We start from the raw sequence: 12,304 nt of genomic DNA on the forward strand, positions 1-12,304 counted from the left end.
GCCAATGGAGATCCACACATTATAATTAATACGACAACACCAAGACCTTTACACGATGATGAATACGACAACTCCAATGGAGATCCACACATTATAATTAATACGACAATGCCAATGGAGATCCACACATTATAATTAATACGACAATGCCAATGGAGATCCACACATTATAATTAATACGACAACGCCAATGAGATCCACACATTATAATTAATACGACAATGCCAATGGAGATCCACACATTATAATTAATACGACAACGCCAATGGAGATCCACACATTATAATTAATATGACAACACCAAGACCTTTACACAATGATGAATACAGCAACACCAATGGAGATCCACACATTATAATTAATACGACAACGCCAATGGAGATCCACACATTACGATCAATAGGACACCACCTATGGAGATCCACACATTGCCATAAATATGAAAATGCCAATAGAGATGCACACATAATTAATATGACAATACCACTGGAGATCCACACATTATGATTAATGTGACACCACTATTGGAGAACCACACATTACAATAAATACGACAAGGCCAATGGAGAGCCACACATTACAATTAATACGACATCGTCAATGAAGATCCACACATTACGATTAATATGAAAATGCCAATAGAGTTCCACACATTATAATTAATATGACAATGCCAATGGAGATCCACACATTATAATTAATACGACAATGCCAGTGGAGATCCCCACATTATAATTAATATGACAACACCAAGACCTTTACACGATGATGAATACGACAACTCCAATGGAGATCCACACATTATAATTAATACGACAATGCCAATGGAGATCCACACATTATAATTAATACGACAACGCCAATGAGATCCACACATTATAATTAATACGACAATGCCAATGGAGATCCACACATTATAATTAATACGACAACACCAAGACCTTTACACAATGATGAATACAACAACACCAATGGAGATCCACACATTATAATTAATACGACAACACCAAGACCTTTACACAATGATGAATACAACACCAATGGAGATCCACACATTATAATTAATACGACAACACCAAGACCTTTACACAATGATGAATACAACAACACCAATGGAGATCCACACATTATAATTAATATGACAACACCAAGACCTTTACACAATGATGAATACAACAACACCAATGGAGATCCACACATTATAATTAATATGACAACACCAAGACCTTTACACAATGATGAATACAACAACACCAATGGGGATCCACACATTATAATTAATATGACAACGCCAATGGAGATCCACACATTACGATCAATAGGACACCACCTATGGAGATCCACACATTGCCATAAATATGAAAATGCCAATAGAGATGCACACATAATTAATATGGCAATACCACTGGAGATCCACACATTATGATTAATGTGACACCACTATTGGAGAACCACACATTACAATTAATATGACAATACCACTGGAGATCCACACATTATGATTAATGTGACACCACTATTGGAGAACCACACATTACGATTAATATGAAAATGCCAATAGAGTTCCACACATTATAATTAATATGACAACACCAAGACCTTTACACGATGATGAATACAACAATGGCAATGGAAATCCACACATTCTAATTAATACAACAACGCTAATGGAGATCCACACATTACAATTAATATGACACCGTCAATGAAGATCCACACATTACGATTAATATGACAATGCCAATGGAGATCCACACATTATAATTAATACGACAACGCCAATGGAGATCCACACATTATAATTAATATGACAACACCAAGACCTTTACACGATGATGAATACAACAACGCCAATGGAAATCCACACATTGGGCCTCATGTATCAACGTTGCGTACAGCGATATTTGAGCGTATATGGGGTGTACGCCAAAACGGCTGCGCTACTTGGCATTTATCAATGTGGTCGTTGGCGTACGCTGCGCTGAAAATATACACCAGGTCGAAAGGTGGCGTAAATTATACACCAAAATGAACCAGCGCTGGAATCCACATAGAAATGAAGATGATCAACATGATAAACAGTGCCATTATACAAATCAATGCATATGTTACATAAATAACACTTTCCTGATTATACTACATAATAATCAATACAAATCCCGCTGTTGCGGGATTGTTATGGAGCACGATCCGTGGCTACAGCACTGACAGGAAGGAAAGCGCTGCTCGCATTTTTCTCCAGACGTCGAGCCTGGAACCAGAGCAGCGCTGAGCTTAACTTTATGTGGTGTGATCATTTTAGACTATGAAATTGATCATTACAACTGTACTGATGTCATTCCCTTAATTCGCCCGTGCTGCAATCAGGTTTTGTCGTCTCCATTCGTTTGTCACAATACAATAAATAAAGAGGTACATTTTAAAAATAAAGAAATCTGACAAATTAGGCGTCTCATTAATTGAGCGAGCAAATATCCACGTCAAGAATTATTGATATGTGAAAAGAGAATACAGTGGTCCCTCGCTATAACGCGGCCTCGCAGTCCCGCGGAGTATTTAGTCCAATTTTGCATGCTATTAATTTTTTTTATAGTGTTCTGTGTTCTGCGTGTCTGTTTATAAGAATCCTCTCGCCCAGACGAAGAAAGAGCGCCAACAACTAGGCCTACTCATAACTGTGTTTCTCACACGGAAACAGCACCTGCTGCTGTGAGGTGCGAGTGGAAAAGGCGCGGCGCCAGGATGCAGGCCCGATCTGTGGAATACTGGTCAGACACTATTAATAATTTCTTATGTGTGCAACCTCGTTCGTTGATCATTATAATTAAATTTGATAGTTCTAAATGCCATCATAATTATTTATAGGAAAACGTTCTATTTTTATTTCTCAAACAAATGTTTGGGCCTGAAAACAGTTTGGTTTTATTTTCCTACTAAGGTTTGAACTTTGAGAGTGTTTACACACGAGAGAAAAGTGAGAAAATGTTCATGCCTGATTGTGAAAGTGTATAATGTGGGTTTACAGGGGTTTTGCAGCTTTGAAACGTCTATAATAATTGTAAAAAATAATGCTGACTACGTTGCAGTTTCGCGTATTACGGGCTATTTTTTAGAACGTAACTCCCGCGATAAACGAGGGACCACTGTAACACTTTATTGATTATATACTATAAAACAATTGATACGACGGCCGCTTTTGACGCTCTATTGGCACTCGTCGTGATTGGTGAAGTTCTTTTTCTTTTCCGTCTTCCTGGCTTCCATGTCGTAAAACGAGGGTGTGTCTGAAGCGGAGTCTGAATATTTATGGGCGTGTTTATTATAATTACGGTCGTTTCCACCCACCGCATTTATCAAGATCACGTCAGGCGTACGCCAGAAATGGGCAGGTGCGCACTGCTTGATATGTGTCACGGCAACTTTGGTGTATTTCAAGTTTACGCCGTAAATTTACGCCACAAGTGCGCAACATTGATACATAGGCCCATTCTAATTAATACAACAATGTCAATGAAGATCCACACATTACAATTAATATGACACCATCAATGAAGATCCACACATTACGATTAACATGAAAATGCCAATGGAGTTCCACACATTACATCAATCAATCAATCAATCAACATTTATTTATAGAGCGCTTCACAGCACCAACTGGTGTCCAAAGCACTTAACATCCACACATAACAATTAATATGACATCGCCAATGGAGAGCCACACATTATGACTAATACGACACAGCCAATGGAGATCCACACATTACCTATTAATACAACACCACCAATGGAAATCCACATATTACGATTAATATGAAAAAGCCATTGGAGTTCCACGCATTATGATTAATACAACACCACCAACGGAGAGCCACACATTACAACTAATACGACAGAGCCAATGGAGATCCAAATATTACAATTAACGTGACACCAACAATGGAGATCCACACAATACAATTAATGCAACAATGCCAATGGAGATCTAAACATTAGGAAGTTTATGACAACAGCAATGCAAGATCCATACATTATGATTAGTACGACACCGCTAATGGAGATACACACATTACAATAAATACCATAATGAAGATCCACACATTCCAATTAATTCCATAACACCAATGGAGATCCACACATTCCGATTAATTCCATAACGCCAATGAAGATCCACATATTACAATTAATACAACACCACCAATGGAGATCCACATATTCCGATTAATACGACACTGCCAATGGAGATCCACACATTACGATTAATTCCATAACGCCAATGGAGATCCACATATTACAATTAATACAACACCACCAATGGAGATCGACACTTTACGATTAATTCCATAACGTCAATGGAGATCCCCATATTACAATTAATACAACACCACCAATGGAGATCCACATATTCCGATTAATATGACACTGCCAATGAAGATCCACACATTACGATTAATTCCATAACCCCAATGGAGATCCACACATTACGATTAATTCCATAACGCCAATGAAGATCCACACATTACGATTAATTCCATAACGCCAATGGAGATCCACACATTACAATTAATATGACACCGTCAATGAAGATCCACACATTATGATAATATGAAAATGCCAAGGGAGTTCCACATTACATCAATCAATCAACATTTATTTATAGAGCGCTTCACAGCACCAACTGGTGTCCAAAGCACTTAAGATCCACACATAACAATTAATATGACACAGCCAATGGAGAGCCACACATTACTTATTAATACACCACCAATGGAGATCCACATATTACGATTAATATGAAAAAGCCATTGGAGTTCCACGCATTATGATTAATACAACACCACCAATGGAGAGCCACACATTACGAATAATACGACACAGCCAATGGAGATCAGACAATACCAGTGTAGATTCACACATTATGATAAATACGACAAGGGCAATGGATATCCACACATTATGATAAATATGACAATGCCATCGGAGATCCACACATTAAAGATTAATACGAGAATGCCAACGGAGTTCCACACATTATGATTGATGCGACAATGCCAATGGAGATCCACACATTATGATTAATAAGACAAAGCCAACTGAAGTCCACACGTTACAATTAATACGACACCGCCAATACAAGATCCTGACATTATGATTGATACGACATCGCCAATGGAGATTCACACATTACGATTAATACGACACTGCCAGTGGAGATCCACGCATTATTAATACGACAAAGCAGATGAAGATCCACACATGACAATTGATACAACACCACCAATGCAAGATCCTGACATTCTGATTTGTTTGGGAATGCTAATGCAGATCCACACATTGCGATTAGTAATGTCAAGATTTCCATCAGAGCCTGGTTTTAACTTGTTTGTTTTACCAGTGTCATGTGTTAGTTTCTCCTCTAGATGCCACCCTCAATTTTGTTTCACACCTGGATCAGATGAGTGACTAATTATTGATAGACTATTTAAACCCTGACTTCAAGTATTGCCAGATACTTGTGTGCCTTGTTTGTCTGTTGCCTTGCTTGCTTCGTTTTGCCTTGCCAGCTTCCAGAGGCACCTTCGATGATCCAGGCAGTCTCCAAAAGGATCAAACCTGAATGCCGCCCAGTGACCTTGACTGCATCTTCCAGCTGTGCACTTAAGACGCTGGCGTGTCCTGCAGTGAATGCTTAGGTAACCTGGCCTCCCATGTAATTCCCATATTAGAGCGACCTGTCTTTCCTGGTGTTCCAGACGATTCCTGGACGGCTCCCATGCTGTCCTAGCTCCTGGTTCCTGGCTACCTCCACAGCTATGTCACCTTGGAGCTGCTTGGCTCGCTGCTCAGAGCGCGACTCTGTTACATGCCAGGTAAGTTCCTCGTCGTCTTAGTTGGATCCCGTTCTCAATCGTCCCTGTCTGTGACTGTGCTATGATAAAGAACTGTTACAAGAACTCTACCTAAGAACTGCATGAACTCTGATATCAAAGAATTATGAATCCAGCTGTATCAAATCCTGCTTATTTGGAACTGCGTTACTACACGCAGCACTTGACCTCTGACCTTTGGATACAACTTATGAACTATGAATAATTCCTGAACAGTGAACTTTATTTCTTAAGAAGAGAACTTTATTTCCTGACCTCTGAAGCAATCTGTGTTAATGATCTGTGACTGTTTTGAGGCTTCAGCATTATGAGCGCATTCACTCAAACTGTGTGTCTTTATTCCCCATAGTTCCTGGTCTCAGAGGCAACTGTTCCACCTGGTCCTGAACCCTGAAACCTTAGTTGATATTATCCTTCAAGACTGAATTCGGATCCTGCAGTTCCCTCATTTCACAGCCAGGAGGCGGGCCATCTCTCCACAATGCAGGCACCCCAGTGCAGCACTTTTACTCTATTTGTTATAAATAAATATATATTCCTTTGTACTCTTCTCCGTGTCCAGCTCCCTGCATTTGGGTCCATTGCCTGCAAAGGTTCGGTCCCACCCGAACCTCTAACCATAACAAATACGATAATATCAATGGAGATCCACACATTACAATTCATATGACATTGCCAATGCAAGATCCACACTTTACAATTAATACAACAACACCAATAGAGAGCCACACAATATGATTAATACGACTCCGCCAATAGTGATCCACACATTACGATTAATATGACTCAGCCAACGGAGATCCACACATTGGGCCTCATGTATCAATGTTGCGCACTTGTGGCGTAAATTTACGGCGTAAACTTGAAATACACCAAAGTCGCCGTGACATGTATCAAGCAGTGCGCACCTGCCCATTTCTGGCGTACGCCTGACATGATCTTGATAAATGCGGCGGGTGGAAACGATCGTAATTATAATAAACACGCCCATAAATATTCAGACTCCGCTTCAGACATACCCTCATTTTACGACATGGAAGCCAGGAAGACGGGAATGAAAAAGAACTCCACCAATCACGACGCGTGCCAATAGAGCGTCAAAAGTGGCTGTCGTATCAATTGTTTTGTAGTATAATCAATAAAGTGTTACAGTGGTCCCTCATTAATCACTGGAGTTACGTTCTAAAAAATAGCCCGTAATATGCGAAACCGCGATGTAGTCAGCGTTATTTTTTACAATTATTATAGATGTTTCAAAGCTGTAAAACCCCTCACTACACAGTTTATACACTTTCTCAATCAGGTATGAACATTTTCTCACTTTTCTCTTGTGTGTAAACACTCACAAAGTTCAAACCTTAGTAGGAAAATAATACCAAACTGTTTTCAGGCCCAAACATTTGTTTGAGAAATAAAAATAGAACGTTTTCCTATAAATAATTATGATGGCATTTAGAACTAACAAATTAATTTTAACGATCAACGAACGAGGTCGGACACATAAGAAATTATTAATAGTGACTGACCAGTATGTCACAGATCGCTCCTCTGCGTCCTGACGCTGCGCCTTTTCCCACTCACACCTGGCTCCTGCAGGTGTTTGTTTCTGTGTGACAAACACAGTTATGAGTAGTTGTTGGCACTTTTTTCTCTTCTGGGCAACAAGATTCTTATAAACAGATACGCAGAACACAGAACACTGTAAAAAAAAAAAAAAAAAGGCATGCAAAATTGGACTAAATACTCCGCGAGACTCGGAGGCCACGACAGGTGAACGGCGTTATAGCGAGGGACCACTGTATTCTCTTTTCACATGTCAATAATTCTTGATGTGGATATTTGCTCGCTCAATTAATAAGAGACGCCTAATCTGTCATATTTCTTTATTTTTTAAATGTATTTCTGTATTTATTTTATTGTGACAACCGAATGGAGATGACAAAACCTGGTTGCAGCGCGGGTGAATTAAGGGAATGACGAAACTACAGTTGTTATTATCAATTTCATAGTCTAAAACGATCACACCACATGAAGTTAAGCTCAGCGCTGCTCTGGCTCCAGGCTCGAAGTCTGGAGAAAAAGGCGAGCAGCGCTTTCCTCTCCTGTCAGCGCTGTAGCCACGGATCATGCTCCATAACAAACCCGCAACAGCGTGATTTGTATTGATTATTATGTAGTATAATCAGGAAAGTGTTATTTATGTAACATATGCATTGATTTGTATGGCATCATGATCATCTTCATTTTTATGTGGATTCCAGCGCTGGTTCATTTTGGTGTCTAATTTACGCCACCTCTCGACCTGGTGTATATTTTCAGCGCAGCGTACGCCAACGACCACATTGATAAATGCCAAGTAGCGCAGCCGTTTTGGCGTACACCCCATATACGCTCAAATATCGCCGTACGCAACGTTGATACATGAGGCCCACTATGATTAATACAACACCCCCAATGGAGATCCGAATATTACGATTAATATAACACCACCAATGGAGGTGCACACATTATGATTAATACGACACCTCAAATGAAGTTCCAAATATTATGATTAAAGCATAATATTTTATATTTTATAAAAGTGCTGCAAAGCTCGCTCATGGGAGTCCCAAAGAAGAAGTGCCAAATTTTGAGTCCACAGTGAAACAGGAAATGTCAAATGTCAAACACTTCCTGGATCGACAGACAAGATCTCATGGAATCTCACGGGAACTCAGTGGCAAGCTGAGACTGAAACAGGAAATGTCAAATGTTGAACACTTCCTGGCATGGGTGGAGCTAGAGCGGAAGCCAGGGTTGCACTGGACTCCACTGACATCTGACTGGACACAGGTGATTGACATATCACGGCACTGCAATGTCTGGTTGAAAAGAGCTGCATTTTGAACTTAAGTGACACATATTGACTGCTTGGCCCCTCCAGTACAGTAGTTGGTGCTGTGGACCATAAAAAGTTCTAATCCACCTTAGTAGAAGAAAAAAATGTTTGCCTCAGATTTGAACTGAACACGTCGTTTGAACAAAGGACTAATAATGACATCAAAGTTATATTGGTGAGTAAATGACCATATTTTATGCCAGAAATGAGGTCCAGGTTGTTAAAAGTGGCATTTCTCCTTTAATTCGGATTGGCTTATATACGTGTTTCTCCAGTGATTTCTAACACTACCAGGCAGCTGTTGATTCACGAGATATAACGTGAAGATGCTCAGACTGAAATAAATACAGGTAATTTACTCCTCCTCTGTTCTGTATAAAACCTGTGTAACCTCTTAATTTTGCTCTCTGAAGGACTTATTTTTAAATAACCCCTTAAATATTTCTGTCTGAGTGACACACTTTAGATAAATAAATCTAAAGTTATCTTCCTTAAACTCAAACTGAAAGCAAATCTCTACAACTTGATATAAATTAATTAAAAATATAAAATCCATCTTCCTGATGAAGTGGTGTAGAGGAGGATTTTCTTAAAAGAAGACCCAATAGTTCAGCTACAATTTGCCAGAAAGTACATTTGAGATGAAAGCCTAGATTTGGTGTTTTGGTGAAAAAAACTTTTGTATTTCTTCATAACTGATGTAAATAAAGTCCAAAACATATTCAGTGACTTGGAAATGTTCATGTTTCCATCCCCTGAAAACTGGCAATAAAACTGATTATTATTTACAGGTTTTATAAAGTTTTAGAGATTTGTTTTCAGTTTGAGTTTGCAGAAGATAATTCTAGAAATTTTTATTCTTTATATTTGTTGTATTTCTTGTATTTAAAGTGGCATAAACAAATTAAAATGTGTGAAATACCAAGTGTTCCAATACTTTTGGAGGGCACAGTATCCTAACCTTATGATGAGTGCAAAATTAGTGTGGTATTATTACTGTTTTGTTTCGGAATGTTTAATTTTCACTGTTGCTGCACTTTGTGTCAAATCATAGTCATGTCATATATCATACTGATATGACAATATTGAGATATGATAATCTGGACATATTGTACAGCCCTACTGTCAACTAGCTGAAAACGTAATATTATTTTACATCTACATTAAAAAATGCTTAAAGTAGCAGGGAGTTAAGAGGGCTGTAATTAGGGGGGGTCTGGGGGTGGAGCCCCCCCCCCCCCCCAGAAACTGAAAGGTTGGAGCCATGCTAATGCTCCCCTGAAGCATTTGCTACTGAAGGACCTAAATGCCCTGTCCCACTGGGGAGAGGATTAATTGAGCATGAATTGAGTACACAAATTGCGGGCGTTCGTTGTCGTCCTCAACAAAAATGGCCAAAAATGACAAATGTCCCAGTATGAATTATGGATATATTAATAATATACAGCGAATATACGATGAACAATCATGGTTATATAACACATGTAGTGAGGAAACTGATCTGACACATTGAGATTATCACGGCAGTATTACGGGTGTATTATGAATGCATCGCGCACGTGTTGTGCGTGCACGGCATCTGCATTGCAGTCATAAAATAAGCTCACTCGCTCCTTTCGGCATCACTATTCACACCAACAATACAGGCTCTGGAACATTTGCTGGACTTGGACAAGTTGATCACAGAGTTTGTTCATGTTGTCATGCGAGGGTTAACTGTTCGTGAGTTTGGGGAGCGGGAGGGGGGAAGCCGCTGGGGGTGTGAGACTGTGTTTTTTTTTTTGAGAGTGTCACAGAAAACACTTCAGCGTGAGTTGTGGCTAAACAGCAACTCTTCCTTTTGTTGGTGTTAAATAAAAGTCCTGGACTGCAGCAGCTACGTCTTTGTGGATCTACACAGCCGGACCGGCACTGACTGGCAGGTGTGTCGCTTTCTGCCACATATAGTACTTTGGGTTTACGTGACGTGTTTGTTATGCATTCGCTACACCTTATTTTAGTTTGTGATGTGGACATGATGGGCACGCAATATATCTGTTTTACACACTGTCCCAGTCCGGTGGCGGTGTGGATATCAGCGGTTAACGGCAGATATACAGCGCATAGAGTGAGTATGTATTGTGTATGAATTGAGTATGTAAGGCGGATGTCATCCACATCTAGATTTTTGAACCACTCAAAAATCCTGGCTGCGGATATGCGTGCCTCTGCGGATGATCATGGGCGTGTTCAGATGACGGCCAACTCATACAGGCATGTTACACGGATATTGTGGATGTTTGGCGAATATGGGCAAATTTTGTGCGCAATCCATAGGCAAATCCTCCTAAACGCCAGTGGGACAGGGCCCTAAATGACATGGTGAGATGCTGAAGAGCTTCGCTCGTTCATGTCTGTGATATATACATATTATTCTTTTGTTAATTACAGGACTCACATATTTCAGCAGTAAGTTTTTCTGAACTGTAAAATTGTGATATTCACATGTTATTACACCTTTTTCTGACGTGCGTAAAAACGCAGTGCCTGACACTTTGATTCCTGTTTAGGGATGGGTATTGATAAGATTTTATCGATATCGATGCCATTATCAATTCTGCTTATCGATCCGATTCCTTATCGATTCCCTTATTGATACCTCTTGTGAATTTTGTACTAAAAGTAGGCTTTACAGGTTTTCTGTGTATTTCATTGAGTCTTAAAGTAAATAAATATGAAATTGGTCACTGTATCCTTGATCTCTGGACATAAATAAAAATAAACAAAACGGTGTTTCGCTTTGAAGTTATTAATTCAGACTAGACTCAATCATTCTAACTTGACAGAGAGCTGCGCAGCATTTGGAGCTGTGTGAACAGAACGGAGGATGATTCTCGTTTCTTTCTCGCAACAAGACAGGAGTCCTAGTTAGTAACTTTAATCCGCACAAAATGACTCACGATTGACATATTCAGGGATGAAAGTGGTGAAAAACAAAAAAAGCTGAAACCCAAAATTACCCCCCAACACCACCCGCATGAAAATGTTTGAATTCTAGAAGCTCCGAAATGCAATCTGTGACTATTCCAGACAATAAACTGGATTGAGTGCAGCATCCATTTAGGTGAGAGAAAAACAACTTTCCTTATTCAAATTCATTCCAGTAGTATTCTGCTCTTATTAGGATGCAGCAGTTTTCTAGGTTGGCAGATAGTTCTGGAGAAAATCACTGAAGAAATTAACACATTGAAAATATGGTTTGACCGAAACAAACTGTCATTAAACTTAAATAAGACAGGAATGAAATGGAGGTGAAAGAGTCACTAGGTGTTCACAGGAAACATTTATTTCTGTATGTATGTATGTATTTATTTATTTATTTATGTTCATTGTTAGTTGGTTTTATATTTTCTGTTGTGTTTCTATTCAGGTTCTTTTTGTCTCTTTCTCTAAAATTGTATATAATAAGTATATATTGTATATAATAATCATTAGATTATTAATATATAAACAAAAATAAATTTAAGAAATATTACAATTTGAAAACAAATGCACCCGA

The 12,304-nt window shown here is 39.1% G+C and overlaps 1 long non-coding RNA gene across 1 annotated transcript in view; it reads right to left on the reverse strand.

Annotated features, from left to right (window-relative positions):
• Positions 1–2,648: 2,648 nt before the first annotated feature.
• Positions 2,649–12,304, reverse strand: part of LOC117530945 — a 15,708-nt gene continuing 6,052 nt past the window's right edge. Inside the window, exon 3 of the long non-coding RNA XR_004566487.1 lies at positions 2,649–2,659. This is a non-coding gene — a long non-coding RNA (uncharacterized LOC117530945). The remainder of the gene's footprint in view (positions 2,660–12,304) is intronic.

The sequence above is a fragment of the Thalassophryne amazonica genome, chromosome 18 (assembly GCF_902500255.1).
Source record: "Thalassophryne amazonica chromosome 18, fThaAma1.1, whole genome shotgun sequence".
Classification (NCBI taxonomy): Eukaryota; Metazoa; Chordata; class Actinopteri; order Batrachoidiformes; family Batrachoididae; genus Thalassophryne; species Thalassophryne amazonica.